Raw genomic sequence first — 25222 nt, 5'->3', positions numbered from 1 at the left:
ACTCTACATACAGTCAACCTCTATGTGTGTTCATTTGGGGAAAAGTTCATATTCAGTTTCAACATATCTTATTACATGGGATATTACTTTCTGTGAGTCTTCTTGCTGATGTTCCTCTTTCATACCAATCCTCTATGTCCTGCCACACTTCTTCCAACATTTTTACAATGCTTCTTACTTGTTATTCAGTGTTTTTCAATGGAGGACAGTGGAGGAGGAAGTCTCTGTTTTTCTGAGAAGGCCATACTGTAGGCAAGCATGGAGTCCCTGGTCTCAGGAACTGTGGTCCCAACCCTTGTGTAACTTACTATATTCTAGTAGGAAGAAAGAAATAACTAAATGCAGACTATGATAATATATGTTGATGAATGCAATGAAGAAATATAAAGCAGAATAAGAAAAGAAACAGTGATGAGTGGGAAGAGGTTCTGCTTTATTTCATTTTATTTATTTTTAGCTGTGCCCATGGCATGCAGAAGTCCCTGGGTCAGGGATCAAACCCATGGTGGAGGAGCAATCTGAGTTACTACAGTGACAGTGCTGGATCCTTAATCTATTCTACCACCATGGAATTCCAGGAGGTCTTACTTTAGATAAAGGTATCATAGATCTAATTGTGAGTTGGCTCACCTGGACACAATAAAGCCAATCTACTGACACTGAGTTGTGGTGAAAGAAAGTACAGCATTTATTGCAGGGCACCAAGCAAGGAGAATGGAGCAGCTCATGTTTTTAACAACTCTAAAAGGTGAAACTATCACTTACTTGCAGATAAGAAAACAGAGGCACATTAGTAATAGACCAGAGGTCATACATTTGGTAAGTGCATGAGCATGGATTCAAATCCATAATCTTTGGTAATGGCTACAATGCTATGAACTGCTGACTCCTCATTCATGCTTTTTTCACTGCTATTATGAGGTCACTGTTTTCCTGGAGTCTCTAGTACTGAGCTTGTGACTTTTTATATCCTGAAATATACTCTATAGTCATTATACTCTGGTCAGTATCTTTATACCTTTCAGGTACACAAATACTTCCAAGACACTTTTATTATTTCTACTAAACTAGCAGTGCCTTTTGCAATGAAAACTTCCATTTATCACTGACTATATTGCTTTTTAATCACCTCATGTGTTTTATTTGAGTGTTTATTTATTGATCAGTTTTCTTGATTCTATTTAAGAAAAAAATGCGTGTTTTCCAAATTTGCATGTGTGTTCTTATATTGAAAAAAATATTGGGAGCACATCTTAAAATAATAAATATATATTTGAGTTCTTTTACATACTGGGAAAAGAGGAAACATAAGAATTTATACAGTTTATTGTTCCTCAGGTTAAAAAAATTAAAGAATGAAGTTCCCTGGTGGCATAGTGGGTAAGGATTTGGTGTTGTTACTGTTGTGGCACAGGTTCAATCCTGTTGCCCAGGAACTTCTGCATGTGGGTGTGGCAATAAATAAATAAATAAATAAGAAAGTTACATTTGGATGTTTTACTTCCCATAAAGGGTATTGGGGGTGGCAGACAAGGGAAGTGATTCTGAAATGCTGTGAGATTTTGAAAGAATATCAGTAACATGCTATAAAGCAACCATCACAAATGAAAAATGAAACTTTTGAATTTGTTTCAGTCTGAAAAGCCTTTCTGGGTAAAACTTGGCTTAAAAGGAAAATGGCTTGGTTTAGAAAAACTGCCACAACATGTCTTTGTCACGTGATAATAAAGCTCTGACTGACAGTGGCCCTGGGGTCAGAGAAGGGATGGGGTTTGAAAACTCAGAAACTGCCACAACCTACAGGTTTCTGTTAAATGTAAATCTAGATTGTGAGAAAAAACAGGATGAAAAAATTGGTCTATTATTTCCACCTCAATTGACAGGAAGGTGGACTAAATTAAATATTTCAAGTTGACTTATTTTTCTGAACTTTCACTTTTAATCTGAAGATTTGTCCCCCTGATTCTATTCACTCCTGCTAACAAAAAAACTATTAATGCCATGTGTGCCAATCATACTCCCTACAAAAAACTAATGTTGAAATCTAGTAAAGAGGTGTACATATTTATGCATGTGTATAGACATGTGTATATATAATAGCACTGGTAACGTTGACAAAAATATTAATAAGTCAATCTAAGAAAGAAATGGAAATATTTATTTGAGCCAAATTTGAGCATTATAACCCAGGAAAACATCTCAGAAAGCTTGAGAATTGTTTGGACTGTTAGAAATTAAGACACAGTTATATAAGGTTTTTGGGGACAGAGGACTGTACATCAAATGATGTACACAATCCAGTTGTAAGCAGCATTTTGACCCTTTAGGAGATCAAGAAGGAAGGTTATGTCTAAGGAGTGGTCTTTTTGGTGCTGGGAGAATGCTGTTCTTTATGTTTAAGCATTCATTTCCGCCAATGGGGGGTGGTTAGTGGCGGCAAAATGCAGATACACAAGGTACAGTTGAGGAGAGGGGATGCCAAAGAGTAGAGGACATTTTTTTTTTTTTTTTTTGCCTTTTCTAGGGCCACTCCCCCGGCATATGGAGGTTCCCGGGCTAGGGGTCTAATCGGAGCCATAGCAATGGGCCTATGCCAGAGCCACAGCAATGCAGTATCCAAGGCACATCTGCATCCTACACCACAGCTCACGGCAACGCCGGATCCTTAACCCACTGAGCAAGGCCAGGGATTAAACCTGCAACCTCATGGTTCCTAGTTGGATTCATTAACCACAGCGCCATGATGGGAACTCTGACATTTTTTTATATTTAAATTTTTCTTGTCTTGTCAAACAATTGTACTTGAATTTACACATGCATTTCACTTCAGAGTAGTAAGAAAACAAAACACAATGTATTAGAAATGAGTTTTTTTTACATTTTTCCAATGCAGCGTAATCCATAATATACCCAGTTATCTGTTGCCAAGTAATACACCACTGCAAAACCCAATGGTTTACAACCTTGAACACTTATTTATCCCATAAGTCTCTGAGTCACTGTGAGTGTGGTGCCTCTGGTCTGGCCCTGGCTCTGTCCCTGCTGCTGAAACTGACAACACTTATGACTTGATCCCAGCCAGAAGCCAGATTGGGATTTGGACCCAGTTTTTTTTAAATTAGAATCACTCACCTTACTTATTGAGGTTCATGTTCTTTGTGTCTCAGGGCAGAAGGAATTCAGTGAGAGAAAAATTGATAGGCAAGAAATAGATTTATTAAAATAGGATGCTTGTGAGAGATATCAGCAGGCAGGCAAAGAGGCCCTGCCTTGGGAATTAGGTGGGATACATTTTTAAAATCCAAGGAAAGTGAGGAGTGGGAAAAGACTGTCCTCTTCTTTATCCTTCAAGCAGACCTCAGGCTTACATCATTAGCTCTTCCTTCATACTGGGTAAGAGAGTATTTGACCCTATGAGGTCACACTAGGACTATCATGGTGCTTTTTCAAATCAGTAGACAGGTGGTAGCATAGGCTAAGATATACTGAATCACCTCAGGTTTCTGTATGAGGGTCTCCTACTATAGAATATCATCTTTCCCTTAAATTCCTGTCCTTAATCTTAAGGGTCATCTTGCTGAACTTGAATGCAGGTCTCATTTTATCTTTCACTTAATGGCCTGAAGCGTATCTCACGCTTTTATTTATGGTTTTATAGTTAAGCAAGTGTGCTTCATTCTGATGGCTTTCTTGAGCAGTTATTAACTTACAGTGGTCTCTCAAACTTCACTAGCTTTCCCTCTATATCTATGGTCCCCCACTAGGAATTCTACAACTACCTGTGTAACTATCCTACTCCAGTACTATCACTCTGGTCAGCTGGAGGTTTGGCCAGACAAACCAAAGGGCTGTGGCTTTTTTGACTTTTCATGGCTTGTTCACATATGTTGGGCCTTGGCTGAGATGAATCATCTGACGGATCTCTGACCTTGTTTCATGTGGTCTGTCATCTTCCAGGATCTAGTCTGGTCTTATTTGTGTTGTTCAAGAGAAAACCGCAGGCCCCAAAATGGTGTCACTTGGGCTAAAGTCCAGGAGACCAAACTTCAACTTAATCCCTGATTTAACTGCTTCAGTCTTCCCAGAAATGTAACCAGTCTTGAGCTATCTTGTCCACACCAATACAGTCAACTGTAAGGTGGGGCCCTCCATCATCAGAGGAAGAAGGAACATCTGCTTGACAAATCCCTTGTCATTCCCTTTCTCCCCAAAAGGAGATGTCTTGGCCTAAATATAACTTTTTTCTTCTGCTAATTGCTTCCTTGCCCCATCCTTTTTCCAATAAACTCCTCCCATTTCGCACAACCCCATGGAGTGGAGTACTCTTTTAGTTTCTAGGTGGAGTGTTGAATGATGCATAAATCCTTGAATAAAGGGAATTAGATCTTCAAATTTACTTGGTTGCATTTAAAAAAAAAAATTGTTTCAAGAGTCCAAGAAAACAAGCAGAGGAGTTCCAGTTGTAGTTTAGCAAGCTAAGAATTTGGCATAGCATCCATGAGGATGTGGTTTCCATCCCTGGGATTGCTCAGTGGGTTATAGATCCAGCACTGCTGCAAGCTTCATGTAGCATAAGTCACAGATGCAACTCAGATCCAGTGTTTCTGTGGCTGTGGCTTAGGCCTGCAACTGCAGCTACAATTCCACCCCTAGCCTGGGAACTTCCATATGCTGTAGGTGTAGCTATAAAAAGGAAAATATACATATATACATATGTGTGTGTGTGTGTGTGTGTGTGTATACATATATATAAAATCAAGGAGACAAATGCAAATCCTCTTGCATCCGAAGGTTAGAAGTAAAATCACTTGCTTCCCATTTAGTGGAATCCAGTTTCATGATCCCAGCTCAGATTCAAGGATAAGGAAAAAGCCTCTACCTTCTAAAAAAAATTCCAGTAAATATTGTCAAAACTCAGTCTCTGTTAACAAGTGTTGAGTAGTAATGCAGAGACAGAGTTTGGGGTAGAGAAAAAAAAATAGATTTTATTGCTTTGTCAGGCAAAGGAAGCCACAGCAAGCCAACACCTTAAAGACTGTGGCCTCTTTGGGGAGAATTGCAAAGAATTTTATAGTCTAAAAGAAGAAAAACAGGATTTCAGATAAGTCAGGATTGGGGCAGACATGCATTCTTCTTAGTCAGGATGCCTAATCTTTAGCTCACAGGTGATTAAGTTTAGGATGCAATCAAATGAGGGAGAAGCACAGGCTCCAGGTTGTTCAATTTTAAAGTATTCATTTCTAAGAGAAGCATAAGGAATATAACTTTTCTCTTAGGTACATAAGATGCCTATATCATTAAGAGTATCCCTTGAGTGGGAACCAAGATCCTGCCCCAAGGCTGTACCATTGTTTCTTGACTGTTTCTCCATTGTATTTGCATTCCCTAACTTTCCCAGTCAACAACTGTCTGAACCTGCCCCTTGGTGCTCAGGGAAGGTCATGGAGTCTGAATGAGGCTCATTTCCTGATAAGAAAAAATGGGGGACACAGAAAGGCTGTTGTGTTTAGGAGCCCCACAGGGTCCTGCTCAGTTTTACAAAGGCATCTGCAAAGAGCATGAACATAATAAACATTGGTAATTGTGGATATTTTCCTGTCTCCCAGAAACAGCTTTTAATATTTATAGAGAAACTGTTAGCAACTTGCTGCTCTGAGATTTTCCTTAAATAATCCATAGATTTTTGTCTATCTCATTATAATATTAGAAACAACATACAATATGAAGTTTCCAGTGGCTTGCATTTCATCCCACTCTTCTACTCTCTCTGTGACATCCTTAACAATGTGTATCCTTGGGCTTTTTTCTCCTCTGAATGGTACTAACCTGCAATAAAGTGCACTCATTACTACCCTAATAAAGGAGTTAATTGAATTTCAGTGCTAGTCATCTTTGACCAAGGTCATCTTAAGTAAGCTTACTTTGCCAGGAATCTATTAGCATCAAGAAGCATCAAGCAATTAATAGCTATAATTTAAATTTTGTTCTTTTCATTTTTTCCCTGCTTACATCCTAATAAATGGAAACACATATCAAACCATAGAGTTATGAATTAGAATGCCTTTCCTAGTAAATGACTTATTGATGCTGAAGTGATTAACCTTTCATTAAAACTTTATATAAAATTCTTCCTTCCATCTATCTATGTTTATTACTCAAGCCCCAAAGGAAAATACATCAAACATAGGACAGTTCATTTTTTTTTCAAACACTTTGGCAACTCAGGGACTCATAAAATCTGGGATTTTCTAATTTCTCCTCCACTCTGTCTCCTTTATGAGAAAAGGGAACAGGTTCCAGAAATGAGTGCACACTCTCTTGAACTGCATCCTGTGATGGACATTCAGGATGGATACACAGCATTAACTAAGGGGTTGTTCTGTAATTTTCAGGTAACATCTAAATAGAGAGGCTTAAGTAAATCTTTTATTATGAACTATGTCTAGATACTCATATTGCAACAGAACAAAGGGTGGAAGAAAAAATGTATACATGTAAGGACAACTTGATCCCCTTGCTGTACAGTGGGAAAAAAAATTTAAAAATAAAAAAATAAAAAGGAGTGATATACTTAAAAAATATTTTATTATGTTAGAATATTTTGTTTTGAATAAATGTAGTGTATAACATTGTGTAACTCTTCACAAGAACTCTGTGACATAGTTGATACATCTTGCTTAACAGACCCCTTTCTTAGGAACTGATATAAATGCAATGTTACAATTTCTGTGGCAAAGGGAAGTTATATGTCTCATCCAAAGGAGACTTTCAAACCTCTGCCTATGCATTCCTTCAGTTCCTCTGGGGTTGTCATGCTCTGATCACAACACAGCTCTTAAGTTACACAGTCATCACCTTTTACCTTGTCTTCTGCTTCAATTCTGCTTATCTTTGATAAAATTTACTCCAAAGGCCAGCAGACTCCCCAGCTAGTATTTCCAGGGACTAAAGATAGTCAGAGTTGCCTGTCAGACTGCAATACTGCTTCCACAGCTGGTGCAGTGCATCTGATGACATCAGATAATGTCCACTGAAAGGCTATGACATCGACACCAGTCTACTGTCATTTTGCCTCACTGGTAGGAACAGAATGCCTTTTTTTTCCTCTGCTTTCATCTGTGACATCAGTAGAATGAAAGCTGTCTTATTTGGCAGACTTTTGATAATGTTCATGTGACATCAGCATTTTTATAAAGCAATGGAAGAAAAGAAAGTCTCAAATCTGGTCATATATTTCTGCCCTTCCTCCCCCACCCCTCTTCGTCCAAGTCCTTTATTGGCTATACCTGAGAGCAACCCAAGTGTGCAATACTATGCTGTACTAGAATATGATGACTGGTAAAGCACCGTTAAAATGAAGAAAGTAACAGATGTGCTTTTTTTCTTTCCAGGTGTTTTCCTAGATATTTCCAGGTGTAAAACCTAGATGATTTAAGACAATCCAACTAAGGTTTGGGAATATATTAACTTTTTACTCAAGTCTGGATAATGACAATTAATTTAAACTGAATGGCAACTATTGAGACAATAACCCATTGGTAATTATTTCCAGCTTTATTGAGATACAGTTGACATAAGACATTGTAAGTTTAAGATGTAAAACATGATGATTTTATACACTCGCATACTGTGAGGTTATTGCTATAAAAATCAATAATTATTAGTTAACATGGTCATCATAACACATATTACCTGTTTTTGATTTACCATATTGTATTAATTTCAGGTGTACAGCCAAGTGAATGGCATGCATATAAATACATCCAATTCTTTTCTCCCATATAGGTTATTACAAATTATTGTGTAATTTTCCTGTGCTAATACAGTAGGTTTTGGTTAAAAATCTATTTTTTACAGTATATATTATCCCACTTTCCCAATTATTCCCACCCCCAATGGTTTCACCTATGGTAACCATAAGACTGATGTTGAAATCTGTGAGTTTGTTTATGTTTTTGTTTTTGTTTTTGCTTTTGGGGCCACACCCATGGCATATGGATGTTCCCAGGCTAGGGGTTGAATAGGAGCTACAGCTGCCAGCCTACACCACAGCCATAGCAATGGAGTATATGAGCCATGTTTGTGACATACACCACAGCTCATGGCAACAGCGGATCCTTAATCCATTGAGTGAGGCCAGGAACCAAATCCTCAACCTCATTGTTACTAGTCAGATTCATTTCTGCTGAACCACAATGGGAACTCACCTTTTTTCTGTTTTATAAATAAGTTGTTTTATATTATATTTTTAGATTCCATATATAAGTTGTAGAATACTTTTCTTTCTCTGACTTACTTCTTATTATGATAATCTCTAGGTCCATTCATGTTGCCTCGGGTGACATTATTTCATTATTTTTATGGCTGAGTAATATTCCATTATATACATATATGTGTGTGTGTGTGTGTGTGTGTACATATCTTCTTTATCCATTTATCTGTTGATGGACATTTAGGTTGCTTCCATGTCTTAGCTATTGTAAATAGTGCTGCAATGAACATTGTGGTACTCATCTTATAACCTGAAGTTTGTACCCTTTGACAACCATCACCCATTACCCCCACCCTTAGTCTTTGGCAACCACTGCTATACTCTTTGTTTTGGTGAATTTGCCATTAGTAATTTTTACGCTGTTGCCACATGTGGCAGGAGATTCCTTTCTGGTCTTCAAAGTAAAGCATGAGGCTAAAATTACATGTTCTTCATTGTTGTGCATGAGAAGTAGTTGAACAAAGCATCACTAGATCAAGTGGCAATTTTGAGTTATGAGATGCATTCAGTAAGACATAACACAACCTGGAATCTGAGTTTTTGTATGAAATAAATACAGAAAGACAACTAATACATTCTTAATAATTGAACACAAATCACTAGTCTGGAATTGTCCAGGTAATGGAAACACAAGAAGGGGCAAATCAGATGTGGTTTCTGCCTTTTGTGTATCAATATTAAAAATAAGGACATATATTAATGAGAAAATCCTGATTATCATGAATATACTTAATATAAATGGAAATAGATGGCAAAGAAGAAGTCATTAGTTATGTAACAAGGATTAAACATAATCACTAGAGCTGGGGAAGGTTTTATATCCATCTCCTGCTGTGTTGGTCCAGCATGACTTTCCACCATATGGGGACATGTTTCACCCCTTAAACACAGTGAATAGTCAGATAATCTGGCTGTGTGGCTTGAAGTGGGATGCAGGCATTTCTGTGATCCTACATAGAACATGAAGGCCAGGATAAAATTTTAGGGTTGGAGGAAATTTGATATAACAGAGTAGCCCCACTAAAATTCACTCTTTGCTACAGAGATCTTTTAGGATCTAATAATGATTTATTTCCTTTCCTCATTATGTGTGTTTATAATTAAGAATACAGTATTGCTTTCTTCATTTTATCTCCCTGTTGCCTAGACTGTGTCTGCAAATTTAGGAATGATATATGGGTGATTTTTTTTCTAAGTCTCCCAATATGTGAGTATTTTCCCCCAAATTGAGTATTCAACCAAAAGGGAAAAAAAAATCCTCTTAGGCCAGCTTTATTTTCCTTAAGATTTATATTCTATAAAATAGAAGAGTCACTTCCACATACACACTGTCCTCTCATTTCTGATCCAAGTGGAAAGTTCACTGATGGAGGGGGATCTGAGTGCTAGTCTTTCAAGGGAGCATAGATTTGTTGGTTCAATATTTGCCATTATTTATTTATATAAACAGTTGTGAGACTGGTAAACACTCTTAGCAAATGTTAGTCATGTTTTGACTTCCCTCCCTGGTGTCTTTACAGGTATTTTTATGAGAATTTGAGAACTTTTTAATTGTAAATCCAAACCTTAAGAATGTAGGTTCCCAGAAGATCCACAGGCTTATTTACTCTTTCTCGGCTTGAGGGATTGCCTTTTCACTAAAATGTAACATGCTTTAAAACATTCTACAATGTGCAGAGTGCTTCTGAAGTGCTGAAGTGCTACACTACACTGGTGTCAAGATTGTAAGTGTACATAAAAAGCTATGGAAAGATCTACTATCAGTCACCAACAGTCTTTCCACTGAATGACCCATTATACCTTACACTAAATGCTGTAAGAAATATCCATTGCATATTTTGTCAATGTGTGTGCATAAAGGAATTTATTTTGTTTTATTTAGACATTTTATGTAAGATACCTCTGAGACTATTAAAAATAAAGGTAAAAGTGTATTTTTTTATATATGGAAACTCCTGGAGCAGGGATTGAATCCTAGCTGCAGTTGTGACTTACACTGTAGCTTTGGCAACACTGGATCTTTTAAGCCACTGCTCTGGGCCAGGGATTGAGCCTACACCTCTGCAGTAACTTGAGCTGCTGCAGTCATATTCTTAACCCACTGTGCCACAGTGGGAATTCCTCAGCAAGAGTTTTTGACCTTACTCACAAAAATAAATATTTTTATTATAATGCAATCCACTTCATATAATATATAGGTGTGTATGTATATGACATATATATTATTATTATTTCATAAGACAGCATTTACCCCTTATTATATGAGGTGTAGTCTCATAATTTCTCTTCTTTTCCATGTCATTTGTTAAAGCTGGTCACAAACCACTAAACTGACTTAAAACCCACTAAAGACCTGAAAACTTCACCCTTTCTGAGCCAAAACTATAGAGAGAAGGCTTCCTCCCTACCCTTAGAGACATAGTGTATCATGGAAAAGATGATAGCTATTATCATATGCTATATATTAACTTTATATTAATATAGATTTTTGCAGTAAGTGAAAAAGATACATTTGCCTGTGTTCAATACTTGTTTATGGAACCAATATTTCAACAAATATTCATAAAATACATAGGAGTATTTGCTAGGTTCCGTGGGTATAATGGTGAGCAAAACAGACATGGAGTTTAGATTTCAATAGGGAAAACAAACTTGACACTATACAAAACCATATAATTACTAACTTTGATATGAAGGAAAAGTACAAAGTCCCATAAACTTACAATGTGAGAGGTAGATGAACATTAATCTAATTTTGGAGGGAGAGGAGATTTTCTAGTTTGAATGATTTCACTAGGGAAGTAAAATGGGAAATGATAAAGAATGAGAAGTTAACTGGGCAAACAGATTGAGAGAGGGGGAGAGCAGGATGCAAATCAATTTTAATAATGACTCAGTGGCTCAGTGGAAATTAATCTGACTAGTAACCATGAGGATGCATGTTCAATCCCTGTCCTTACTCAGTGGGTTAAGGATCCAGCGTGGGCATGAACTGTGGTGTAGGTCACAGATGCACCTTGGATCTGGTGTGGTTGTGACTGTGGCATAGGGCAGCGGCTACAGATTTGTCCCCTAGCTTGAGAACTTCTATATGCCATGGTTGTGTCCCTAAAAAGACAATAATAACAATAATAATAATAATAATAATAATAATAATAACCCCAACTTTATATAGCATCTACTGTACTTCTCTAAACATTTTATACATATCAACTCATAATTCAGCTAAAAAGAGGCAGCTAGGTATCCAGGATTCATGGCCCTAGGCATTGCTATAACCAAACTGCTTAATGAAATAAAATAAGATGTTACTGCTCTATACTGAAGGTGGCCTTATAGAGTAGGCAACATATGTATTCCAGTTACCCTTGTATTTAAAACTCTGAGTTATCTAGGGCAAATTAATGAATTTCTCTGAGCCTCGGTTTCTTGATTATAAAGTTGAATATTATGAAATTTAAGTTAGATGGTATACTGTGCTATTGCCTGCCATACAGGAAACATACAAATATGAACCCTTTCTTTCTAAATTCTACAGACTCTCCAAACTCTGTGCTCCTTGAAGGCATATGGCTAAATCTAAATTCATTTTTCATTCAGCATATGAATTGAAGGGAGGAAATGATATGTATTGGAATAAAAAGACAAAAGAAACATTCCTTCAAAATTCTGAGGGAACATTATCTTCTACTCATAGTGCTACATCCCAACTTCACTATTTAATAAGTGTAAGGGTAGAAAAGGTATCTTATGATAGGCAGGTTCTCAATTTGTCTCACTTTGGAACACAGTATGTAGTTTCACATAAACTTGAACTGTGCTTAAATATGAACAAAAACAAAAAAATAAAAACAAAAAACCTACCATGAATCTCTTTACAAAGATTTTCCCAAGAGGAATAGTAACATCTATCTAAACAAAGATCTAAATGCCAATATTCAGAGCAGATTTATCTATACTCACTACAACCTGAAAATATCACAAATGTCTATACACTCTTTTAAAACAACTATTGGAGTATAGTTGACTTTCAAAGTTGAGTCAGGTGTACAGCAAAATTAATCAGTTATTCATATACATATATCCATTCTTTTTCAGATTATTTTCCCATATAGGTTATTATACAGTCTTGTGTAGATTTCCTTGTGCCATAGCATACATCCTTGTTCCCTGTTTTATATATATTAGTGTGCACAAATCAATCCCAACCCCCTAATTTATCCCTTTCCCCTACATTTCTCCCTTGGTAAACATGAGTTTGGTTTCAAAATCTTTGAGTCTGTTTCTTAAACATATGAAAAAATTTGAATACCCATACAGTAGAACTTCTCAATGGCTTTTTAAAAAACTTTCTTACATATGAAACAACATTAATGAATCTCAAAAGAATTATGCTAAATGAAAGAAATGATTCATAAATCTGCACACTATATGATTCCACCTACATTATTTTATGGAAATGCAAAACTATAGGACAGAAATCAAATGAGGGGTCACTAGGGGCTTAGAGATTTAGATGTGGACTTGCTCTAAAGGAGCTCAAGGAAATTTTAGGGGTGAAGAAATGTTTATTTTACTTGTGGTGATGCTGAAATAACTGCATACTTTTTCAAAGCTTATCAAACTGTGTCCTGAAAAGGATAAGAAAGACAGAAGTAGCAATAAAAAAAAAAGTTCTGTTTCTTGCAAATCCAAGCTAGATTTTAATTGAAATTCACTATAAATAAAACCTACCACAATATTTCTTATAACCACCTTAAATATTTAAAATCATCAACTTCTGATACCAGAAATCTAAAAGGGACAGATTATATTAAATTTACGATCAAAAGGCTTAATAATTTTTTCAAAAAATTTAAAATATGTGGTTAAATCTACATTTTTCTTTATATGATAGTTTCAAAGCAGCAACAACAACTCTTCACTTCCTATCTGACAATGAGTGATTTTTACTACCAAAGTATATAGAGTCCAAGTAAGCAAATAAAAGGTACAAATTGATGTTCATTTTTTTTAATCCCTCTGGATATCTCAACCACGTATTTGTAGATCAAATCCTCTTGTAACATTTGTGAGAAGCAATTTTAAGGCATTAGAATTTTGTATCTTTGAGGTTCTTATTAAAAATTAAAAGCGATTAAAACACTGTTCAATAAGATGTTTTATAACACTAACAAAGTGATTCAGGAAAGAATTTAAATTACAAATATTATTTTCTTAGCCAATCTATTCTTTGTACAAATAGATAATCGTGTGGAAATTAGAAATAATTGCAGTTATTTATTTATATTTTGTTTTACTTTAAACTATGGATGTGATTTCAAACAAAGTTACATCGAAATATATTTTCATGCTCAATAAGGCTAAGAATCTAAATTTGTCAAAACTTTAAAAAAATAAATATTTTCCATACCTTCTTAAATGCTTATGTGGAAAAATGGTATCAAGAGTTCCAATTTAAAAATAGTTTGCTTCTTTATAGAACAATTTTGAATATTTACACTAGTCATAGTGTTTTCATTTGAACAGTTTCGGATATGAAAATACCCAAAAATTTCATATTATGTTTAGATGATTATTGTCTTGGAAGTGTAGCTCAATCCTGCTGACAGTGTTCTTTTTAATATTTTATATTTTAATATGCATTACTTTATAATATTTGAAAATATGTTAATATTTGATACTGATGGCCATTTCAAAATATAATTTTTATTAACAGATTTCTTGTATCTTATGCATACTTAACCTGAGTTTCCAAATATTTTCATAATGTTTAAAGTGGAAAATAAGTATTTGCACCAAATTTTCATTTTGTTTGCAAATGTGGTAATTCTTGATATAGAGTTTATGTTATGTCAATATATGTCACTAAACCAAACTTAGGTCCACTCACATGATGCATAGCAAAGCCATTGTACCGACACCAGATTGTAGCGAAGGAAAGTACAGAGTTTATTGCAGGTCCAAGCAATGAAAATGGGCAGTTCTTGCTCAAAAGACCTGAGGTTCCAAAAAGCTTATAGGGAAGGGATTTTAAAGACAGTGTGGGAGTTCCCATTGTGGCTCAGAGGTAAGTAACCTGACTAGTATCCATAATCCATCTTGCTCAGTGTATTAGGTGTTCAATGTCGCCGTGAGCCTCGGTGTAGGGTGCAGATGCAACAAGGATCTGCCATTGCTATGGCTGTGGCATAGACTGGCAGCTGTAACTCCAATCTGATCCTTAGTGGGGGAACATTCATATGCTGCAGGTGCAGCCCTAAAAAGCAAATATATATGTATATATGTTTTATTAACCAATAAATATGAATATATATATTATATATGTTAATATATGCATAGCAAGAGAGATAGTGAAGAAACAGGTCGCAGGGTAAGAGATCAGCCCATGCACAGTTCTCTGATTTGTTGATAGTGAGGTCCCCAGGTTCAGCTTTTTCAATCCTTAGGCTTCAGCTTGTCTGGTGTCTAAGCACTGGTGGTCAGCATGCTGTTAGCTTATTCCACCTGTGAGGGTCTTACTAACTGTAGAACAACTCAAGGATATGGCTCAGGAGATGAAATGCAAAACATACTACAAGTTTTATACTCAGAGCCAAGAAACTGCCTATGTAATTTAACTATAAATCTTCTTGATGAAAGTAAATAAAGGTTCCAAATAAGTGAGGAAAGAGCATTAACCACTAAACTGGTTTTAATTATCCAATTTTATTATTGAATCTTCTCAAAATTATTATTTACTTGGTGCCAAAAGAGCTTTCAAAACTCAATAATATCTTGAGTTACTCAGTGTATTTTATTTCCACTCTTGTTTTCTTACTTTTTTGATTATTTTGAAAGGATTTTACAGTGAATATTCAAATAGCTACCACCTAGAATCTACCTTAGCATTGTTTCATGCTTGCTTTTTTTTTTTTTTCCTACATACCTGTCTGTTGACCCAGTCTTCTATCATTAAATCTCATTTATTTTACTGGGGGATCAAAGTAAAATTTTACTGCAATTCAAGATATTTTTAAATGGATTTTAGTTGGATTTTAAGTAAACATTACATCGAATGAATTGTAAATTTTATTACATATGACCTGATTTTTAACATGTCAATCCTAACACCCATCATAACATAGAGTATGAACAAATGTCTCTTCCTTTTCAATTCACTTTTCAGCCCATATCCTATCCCAGAATCAACCACTATTATTACTTTCTTAAAAAATAGATTTTAATTTTTAGGCATTATTAGGTTCATAGCAATATTGAGTCAAAGTTCAGAGATTTCCCATATATATCCAGCCCTCCACCACACAGTCATAGGCTCACCCATTACCAACACCCCCAGGATGTACATTTTTTTATAATTGATGAACTTACATTGATACATAGTTATCACCCAAAGACAAAACAATGAGATACTATTCAGCATTATAGTCCACAGTTGGTTGGGTTTGGACAAATAAAGAATGACATATATTCACATTTACAGTATGATATAGAATGGTTTCACTGCTCCATGAATCATCTTACCCTCACCCCTAACCACAGCAACCACTGAACTTTTTACTGTCTCCATAGTTTTGCCTTTTTCCAAATTGTTATATAGTTGGACTCATATAGTGTGTAGCCTTTTCAGATCAGGATCTTTCACTTAGCAAAATACCTTTAAGTTTTTATCAGGTCTTTTCACAGCTTGACAGTTAACTTACTTCATTCCTTTCTTTTTAGTGCTGAATAATATTCTATTGTTGGCTAACTCTGCTTGTATAAGATTGATAGTATTCATTTCTTAGATATTTGATGGAATTCACAGTGAAAAAATATTGGTCTTCAGACTATTTTGTGGGGATGTTTTTCACTGCAAACAATTTGTTTTATATTTAGCTCCTTATATTTTCTATTTATATGTGTATTCATACGGGTAAGTTTTGTTTTACTAAAAATTATTTGTTTCATCAAATTTTTTAACTTAATTAGAATTGTGATAACATAAATAATAATTATCAATACTGAACTCTGAAGTCTAGAATAAGTGTTCTCTCAGACCACTTTAATTCTGTATTGTGACTATAAGCCTTTTCAATAAAGCAAAGAGTTAATATTAATAAAAACTGGAAAGAAAGGAAACCATTTCTCTTACTGAATTCAATATGAATTAAGTATCAATATTGAAGTTGTAATGCAACATATCAAGAAATTTGTAGTTTTATCACATGATACAATAGTATCCAAACTTCATTTTTTTGTTCATAAAAAATTTAGTTGGAAAGCTATTTTAAATGTATGCTCCTTCAACTGGTATACCTGTTAAATGAGTTTAGTCAAGATATACTTAGTTTTCACATTTTGTATTATATGAAGTGTTTATATTACTTCTGTACTTACAGTTGACTGCAAATAACATGCAATTCCTAGGGAACAATTAAATGCAATGTATGACAATGGGAAATAAACAGGATAATATGGCATTCAATTAAGACATTTTATACTTATGGACTTTTCAGAGGAATTTTATTTATCTTCTATGTCCTTTAGGTATATTTAGCTTTAAAAATTAAAGCCTAAGGAATGTGATAAAGCTTTCTAATATTTGTATTTTGACAAAAGACAAGGGAAAAAGAGACTCATACAATGCCTATCATAATGGGAAAAAAAAAGATTAGAAAAGTCAGATAGGTAAGCATGTAAAAAAAAAATTATCTTTTCCATACCAAAGTTGAGTCAGTGTCAAAATATCTAATCTGGAATTCTTACAAATAAAGATCTAAAATAATTTAAATAATAAGGAAATTATTAATAGTCAGTTAAAACTCTTTAGCCTTCTTTGTCACAGGTTTTATAATAGGGTAATGAGTGAATTCACAGCTGAGAATATATTAGGGAACAAATGAATCAGAAACACAAGAACTCTTAAAATTTTACAATTACAATTCACATGTAAAAAACTGAAATTTAAGAATCATAGTTTAAGTCCCATTTGTTTATTTATGTTTTTACTGTCACTACTCTAAGAGGTAGATCTGAAAACATGTTGCTGTCATTTATGTTGGAGAGTATTTGGCCTATGTTTTCCTCTAAGAGTTTTATAGTATCTGGTCTTATATCTAGGTCTTTAATCCATTTCAAGTCTATTTTTGTGAATGGTGTTAGGGAGTGTTCTAATTTCATTCTTTTACATGTGGCTGTCCAGTTTTCCCAGAAACACTTATTGAACAGGATGTATTTTCTCTATTAAACTTAAAAGTATCTGCACAGCAAAGGAAACCCTAAACAAAATTAAAAGACAACCCACAGAATGGGAGAAAATATTTGCAAATGAAGCGACTGACAAGGTGTATAAACACCTCTTACTGCTCAATACCTAAAAAACAAACAACCATGTCAAAAAAATGGGTAGAAGATCTAAACAGACAATTCTCCAAAGAAGACATACAGATGGCCAAAAAAACACATGAATAGATGTTCAACATCACTCATTATTAGAGAAATGAAAATCAAAACCACTATGAGGTACCACCTTACACCAGCCAGAATGGCCATCATCAAAAAGTCTACAAACAATAAGTGCTGGAGGTGGTGTGGAGAAAAAGGGACCCTATTCCACTGTGGGTGTGACCACTGTGGAAAACAGTATGGAGATACCTCAGAAAACTAAAAATATAACTACCATTTGTTCTAGCAATCCCACTCCTTGCATCTATCCAAGAAAACTATGACTTGAAAAAACACATGTACTCCAATGTTCATTGCAACATTATTTGCAATAGCCAATACGTGGAAACAACCTAAATGTCCACTGACAGAGGAGTAGCTGAAAAAAAAATGTGGCACATATACACAATAGAATATTATTCAGCCATTAAAAAGAATGAAATAACTGCATTTTTAGCAACATGGATGGAACTAGAAATTGTCATGCTAAGTAAAGGCAGTCAGACAATGAGACACCAACATCTAATGCTATCACTTACATGTGGAATCTGAAAAAAAAAGAACAGACTGAACTTCTTTGCAAAACAGATACTGACTCACAGACTTTGAAAAACATATGGTTTCCAAAAGAGATTTTTTGGGGAATGGAGGCATACACTGGGGGTGTGGGATGGAAATCCTATAAAACTGGATTATGATGATCATTGTACAACTATAAATGTAATAAATTCATTGAGTAATAAAAAAACCTTACATACTGTAAAAAAAAAAAAGAATCATAATTTAGGTGATGTGTGTATTTGTTTTTCCCTGTGCTCACCAAAATTAAACACATACAAAAGAAATAATACATGAACAGTATTTCATAATTTTTCCATTGTAAGCAACATGGGAACTTCAGGTGTCTATTTCCCAAGAGTTTATTTCAAAAAAGCTTGTAAATTAACTTCTCTTTTGTTAAGTGAGCTCTGTAAATTATAATCATTTTACATGTCATCAATCTTTGAAATATCCTTTAAAAATATCTTTGGAGTTCTGGTCGTGGATCAGTGGAAATAAATCTGACTAGTATCCATGAGGACTCAGATTTGATCCCTGACCTTGCTCCGTGGGTTAAGGATCTGGTGTTGTCATGAGCTGTGGTGTAGGTCACAGATGCAGTTTGGATCTGGCACATTGCTGTGGATGTGGCTGTGGCATAGGTCAGCGACTGCATCTCTGATTTGACCCCTAGCCTGGGAGCCTCCATATGTCATGGGGGAAGCCCTAAAAAGATAATATATAAATATCACAAGATATACAGATAACACAAGTCACATTGGAAAATATCTGAATTTGCTGAAAAGATGAGAAATTAGTCTGCATATAATTTAATTATCATGAAAATGGTTAAGAGATTGGAAAAAAAGATGCTATATGGCTAAATTTGCATGCACATGAAAATTGAATATTAGTATTATTAAAAATGTGACATGACATATAGTTGTTATCATGATGATACTTAGCTTAGTTTTTGCTACTTGCTTTCACAAAGGCAGGGGCATATATGCTCAGGTATATGTTCCAAAACACATTTATATCAATCTGAAATTACAAAAATTACCAGAGTTATGTGTATTAGAGAAATATGCCTGTGGACCAAAGGGCTAAAACTCTCTTTCTTGAAAATAGGGTTATAAGTTTAAAAAATTGCAAAGCATGGATTTTCATGGTGCAAAAGTGAAAAAAAAAAAAAAAAGCCTAGGGTCCCTATGGATAGAGAAATCTGGAAACAATAGGAAGTCAAGATGAAGAAGAATGAAAAGAAAGATGGATGAATGAATGAACTCTAGACAGTTTCCTGAAAAAAAATGTGACATTTTATTCACAGAGAAGTGGTGGACTTTGGCCCTTTTAACACTAGTTTACTGGGGACACAAGATATATATAAACTGAGGAGTTTAAATATGGTATGGGGAGAGGCAAGACGGCGGAAGAGTAGGGGGACATGCTTGCCCTCTGCCACAAACACAACAACAAAAAAAACACATCTACAGGTTAAATGACTTGCACAGAACACCAATAATCTCTGTCAGAAGAACCTAAACTCCAATAATGGCAAGAATCTCGTGACATAACAGGGTAAAAACAGAGAAAAGAGGAGAGTGATAAAAGGGGAATCGGGGCTGGATGAGCGCTCCCATAAGGGAACTGTGGAGGAGAAAGTGATCCCACACCCTGGAAAGTTACCTACTCAACGGAAAGATCAGCTGAATCGGAGGGAAGTCCAGATGCAGAGAAGAGCACAGCAGTAAGTCTGAGATCTGAAGAGCAGAGTGAGAACTGAATAGGTCACCTGAACTACTGGCACAGTCACCAAACAGAGATGCTTGGGTGAGGGCTGGGCACCGAGTCCTTGGCTCCAGAGGTTAGTTCCCAGGAATAGGCTGGGGTAGGCAGTGCAGAGACTGCTTGGGGAACTAGGAACTGATTGGTCATGTTGTCAGGGAAGAGACTGCCCCGGGGGTCTAAGAAGCAGCCTGTCGGATTGGCAGGGCAGAGACTGCCTGGGAGTCTAGAAAGCAGAGTGTCGTCGGTGGAGGGAGCAATATGCTAAGGGTGAGGGAGTGGAAAGCCACCTCAGAGTGAACCTGGGAGAAGAGCTGGATCTGCAGGAGAGACAAGGTGCCAGTGTTGGGGAAGGGAGACGAGGAGGAGCAGGCCACCATAGAATACTCCCCAGACCACAGTGAGCTCACTAACCTGCCAGCTATCAGAAAGTTGTGCTTCCCAGTGCAACCACCCTCCTCCTACCCCATGCTCATGCACCAGACCTGAGACTGCCTGCCATCCTGGAGGGCTTGCCTCACCATGTGTAGGAAGCCACCACTACAGGGGCTTTCCCTGCCCTGGCCTGCTTGCCCTCTGGAGGGGCTACACCCCAGCAGAGCAGCACCCAGCACCACCAGCCCCCTGGAAAAGGCCCACAGCCCAGAAAAGCTAGAACAAGTTTGGTCTGGCCATGCAAAATCTGCCTCCATTCCAAGGTGGTCCTGCCAATTCTAGCTGCCCTGGGGAAGAGCCCCTTGGATTCTCAGTGGCCCAGCTAGCTGCTCACACCCTTGGGGATGCTACACTCCTGTGGAAGAGCTGCCCAGCACCTCCAGCCCCCTGCAACATCCCCCACAGCCCAGAAAAGCTAGAACAAGCTCGGCCTAGCCATGCAAAATCTGCCTCCATTCCGAGGCAGTCCTGCCAATTCTGGCTGCCCTGGAGAAGAGCCTCTTGGATCCTCAGTGGCTCAGCTAGCCAATCCTACCCTCGGGGGGTGCAGCACTCCTGTGGAACATCTGCCCAGCAATGCCAGCAACCTGGAAGAGCCTGACAACCCAAAAACACCAGAGCAAACTCTGCCCAGCTGTATGAAATCTGCTTCCATTGCAGTGCAGACCTCCCAGTCCTGTATGCCTTCAGGAAGACCTCCTTTGCTTCAGAGAGTCACTGTCAGCCCCTCCCACCCTCAGGAAAAGCCACACTGCCTCAAAGAAGACTGACCAACAATACCAGCCCTCGGGAAACATTCCTCCGCAGTGCCAAGGCAAACCCTGCCCAGCCACGGGGAGTACTACTCCACCAAGAGAAAAAAAGCAACAAACAAGATGAAGAAGCTGAGAAACCACCCCCAGTTAAACCAACAGGAGAACTCACCTAAAGCAGTCAACAATGAAACAGACCTCTGCAGTCTGACAGACTTGGAGTTCAAAAGGGAAATAGTGAAAATACTGAAGGAATTAAGAGAAGATATGAACAGTAATGCAGACGCCCTCAGAAAGGAACTAAAAAAATATAAGGAGGAGCCAAGAAAAACTAGAAAATTCATTCTCAGAGATACAAACTGAGCTAAGGGCAGTAAAAACTAAAATGAATAATGCAGAAGAATGAATCAGTGATGTAGAAGATAGAATAATGGAAATCACGCAATCAGGACAGCAGACAGAAAACCAAATGAAAAACATGAAAGCAATATAAGAGACCTATGGGATAAATAAAGCAGGCCAATCTATGCATAATAGGAATTCCAGAAGGAGTAGAAAAATATAAGGGGATGGAAAATATATTTGAAGAAATTATCACTGGAAACTTCCCAAATCTAAAGGGTACTGATTTCAAGATACAGGAAGCACAGAGAGCCCCAAACAAGTTGAACCCAAACAGACCCACACCAAGATGCATTATAATAAAAATGGCAAACGTTAATGATAAAGAGAGGATCCTAAAGGCAGCAAGAGAAAAGCAGAATATTACCTATAAGGGAACCCCCATAAGGTTATCAGCTGATTTCTCTGTAGGAACTCTATAGGCCAGGAGGGAATGGCAAGAGATATTTAAAGTGCTAAAAGGAAAAAAATATGCAACCTAGAATACTCTATTCAGCAAGAATATCATTTAAAATAGAAGGGGAAATAAATTTTTTTTCCAACAAACAAAAGCTAAAAGAATACAGCAATACAAACCCCAGGCTAAAAGAAACATTGAAAGGGCTTCTCTAAACAAAAAAGAAAGGAAGGAAAGAAAGGGAGGAAAAAAAAAAGTGGAAGAACTAGGATTGAGGAAACCACAATCAGACAGCAGTCACTCAAATAAGCCAGTATACAGATTTAATCACGAACATGTTTCAAACAAAATAAAATTAAAAAGAAAAAAAAAGAGTCATCAAAATCATAAAATGTGGGCTAGGGAAGTAAGGAAATTAATACACTCTTTTTAGAAAGTTTTGTTTGTTTCTCTTCTTAATTTTAGTATAGTAATGAAGTGTTCGAACCTACAGGACCATCAGGCTAAAACACACAATTATAGGAAGGGGTTAGCATACTTAAAAAACAGGGCAACCACAAGCCAAAACCAAACACTGCATTTGCAAAAAATGAAAAAAAAAAAAACATTCGAGCAGAAAATAATCAGAGACCATCCAACCAAAAAAATAAAGGAAGAATGGAGAACCATAGAAACAACTGGAACATGGGGTTTAAAATGGCAATAAATAATCATCTATCAGTTATCACCTTAAATGTCAATGGACTGAATGCTCCAATCAAAAGACACAGAGTGGATAAAAAAGCAAAAACCTTCAATCTGCTGCCTACAAGAAACTCACTTTAGGACAAAGGACACATATAGATTGAAAGTGAAAGGGTGGGAAAAAATATTTCATGCCAATAGACATGACAGGAAAGCAGAAGTTTCAATACTCATATCAGAAAAAAATAGACTTTAAAACAAAAGACATAAAGAAAGACAAAGAAGGACACTATTTAATGATTAAGGGATCCATCCAAGAATAGGATATTACTATCATCAACATATGCGCCCCAAATACAGGAGCACCAAGATACATACAACAAGTATTAACAGATATAAAGGGAGAAATTGATGGGAATACAATCATAGTAGGAGACTTTAATACCTCACTCACACCAATGGACAGATCCTCTAGAAAGAAAAGCAATAAAGCAACAGAGATCCTAAAGGACACAATAGAAAAGTTAGGCTTAATTGATATCTTCAGGACACTACATCCAAAAAAATCAGAATGCACCTTCTTCTCAAGTGCACATGGAAGATTCTCAAAAGTTGACCACATATTGGAACACAAAGCTAACATTAACAAATTTAGGACCATAGAAATTATTTCAAGGATCTTCACTGAGCACAATGGCATGAAAATAGAAAACAACTACAGGAAAAGAAATGAGAAAAAACCTACTACATGGAGACTAAACAATATGCTACTAAAAAACCAATGGGTCAATGAGGAAATCAAGAAGGAAATTAAAAAAATACCTTGAGACAAATGATAATGAAGACACAACCTCTCAATATCTATGGGATGCCACAAAAGCAGTGCTCAGATGGAAATTCATAGCAATACAGACCTTCCTCAAAAAAGAAGAAAAATTTCAAACTGACAGTTTGACCCTCCACCTAAACGAATTAGAAAAAGAACAAAAAAGACCTAAAGGCAGCAGAAGGAAGGAAATTATAAAGATCAAAGAGGAAATCAATAAAATAGAGATTCAAAAAGCAATAGAGAAAATTAATAAAACCAAGAGCTGATTCTTTGAAAAGGTAAACAAAATTGACAAACCCCTGGCTATACTCACTAAGAAGAGGAGAGAAAGAACCCAAATGAACAAAATTAGAAATGAAAAAGGAGAAATGACAACAGACATTGCAGAAATATAAAAAGCCATAAGAGAATACTATGAACAACTATATGCCAACAAATTTGACAATCTGGAAGAAATGGACAATTTTCTAGAATCTTATAGGCTGCCAAAACTGAATCAAGAAGAAATAGACCAACAGAACAGAACAATCACTAGAAGTGAAATTGAAGAGGTCATAAAAACACTCCCTACAAATAAAAGTCCAGGACCTGAAGGCTTCATAGGCGAATTCTACCAAACATATTAAGAGGATCTGGTGCCCATCCTCCTTAAACATTTTCAAAAGGTTGAAGAAGAAGGAATACTCCCAAAGACATTCTATGATGCCACATCACCATAATTTCAAAACCAGACAAAGATACCACCAAAAAAGAAAACTATCGGCCAATATCTTTGATGAATATAGACGCAAAAATTCTCAACAAACTCTTAGCCAACCGAATCCAACAACATATCAAAAAGATCATACACCATGACCAGGTAGGGGTCATCCCAGGTTCACAAGGATGGTTCAACATACGCAAATCAATCAACATCATACACTACATTAACAAAAGTCAAAAATCATATGATCATCTCACTAGATGCAGAAAAAGCATTTGACAAAGTCCAACATCCATTCATGATCAAGACCCTCACCAAAGTGGGTATAGAGGGAACATTCATGAACATAATCAAAGCCATTTATACCAAACCCACAGCAAATATAATACTCAATGGGGAAAAACTGAAAGCCTTCTCACTCAAATCTGGAACAAGACAGGGATGCCCACTCTCACCACTGCTATTCAACATAGTTTGGGAGGTCCTAACCATAGCAATTAGACAAACAAAAGAACTAAAAAGCATCCAAATAGGAAGAGAAGAGATAAAACCATCACTGTATGCAGACGACATGATACCATTCATAGAAAACCCTAAGGACTCAACCCCAAAACTACTTGAACTTTTTAAGAAATTCAGCAAAGTAGCAGGATATAAGATTAACATTCAGAAGTCAGTTGCATTTCTGTATACCAGCAATGAAATATTAGAAAAGGAATACAAAAATACAAAACCTTTAAAATTGCACCTCGAAAAATCAAATACTCAGAATACACCTGACCAAGAAGGTAAAGGACTTATATGCCGAGAACTATAAAACTTTAATCAAATAAATTAAAGAAGTTGTTAAAAAATGGAAAGATATTCCATGTTCATGGATTGGGAAAATCAATATTGTAAAAATGGCTGTGCTAACCAAAGCAATCTACAGATTCAATGCAATCCCTATCAAATTACTCATGACATTTTTCACAGAACTAGAACAAACAATCCA

The sequence above is a fragment of the Sus scrofa genome, chromosome 8, assembly GCF_054392235.1.
Source record: "Sus scrofa isolate SSC_HxYL_T2T_F1_AM1 chromosome 8, Sscrofa_HxYL_maternal_Yorkshire_Landrace_v2.0, whole genome shotgun sequence".
NCBI classification, from domain to species: domain Eukaryota; kingdom Metazoa; phylum Chordata; class Mammalia; order Artiodactyla; family Suidae; genus Sus; species Sus scrofa.
The sequence above is the reverse complement of the archived record's forward strand: the minus strand, read 5'-3'. Positions refer to the sequence as shown.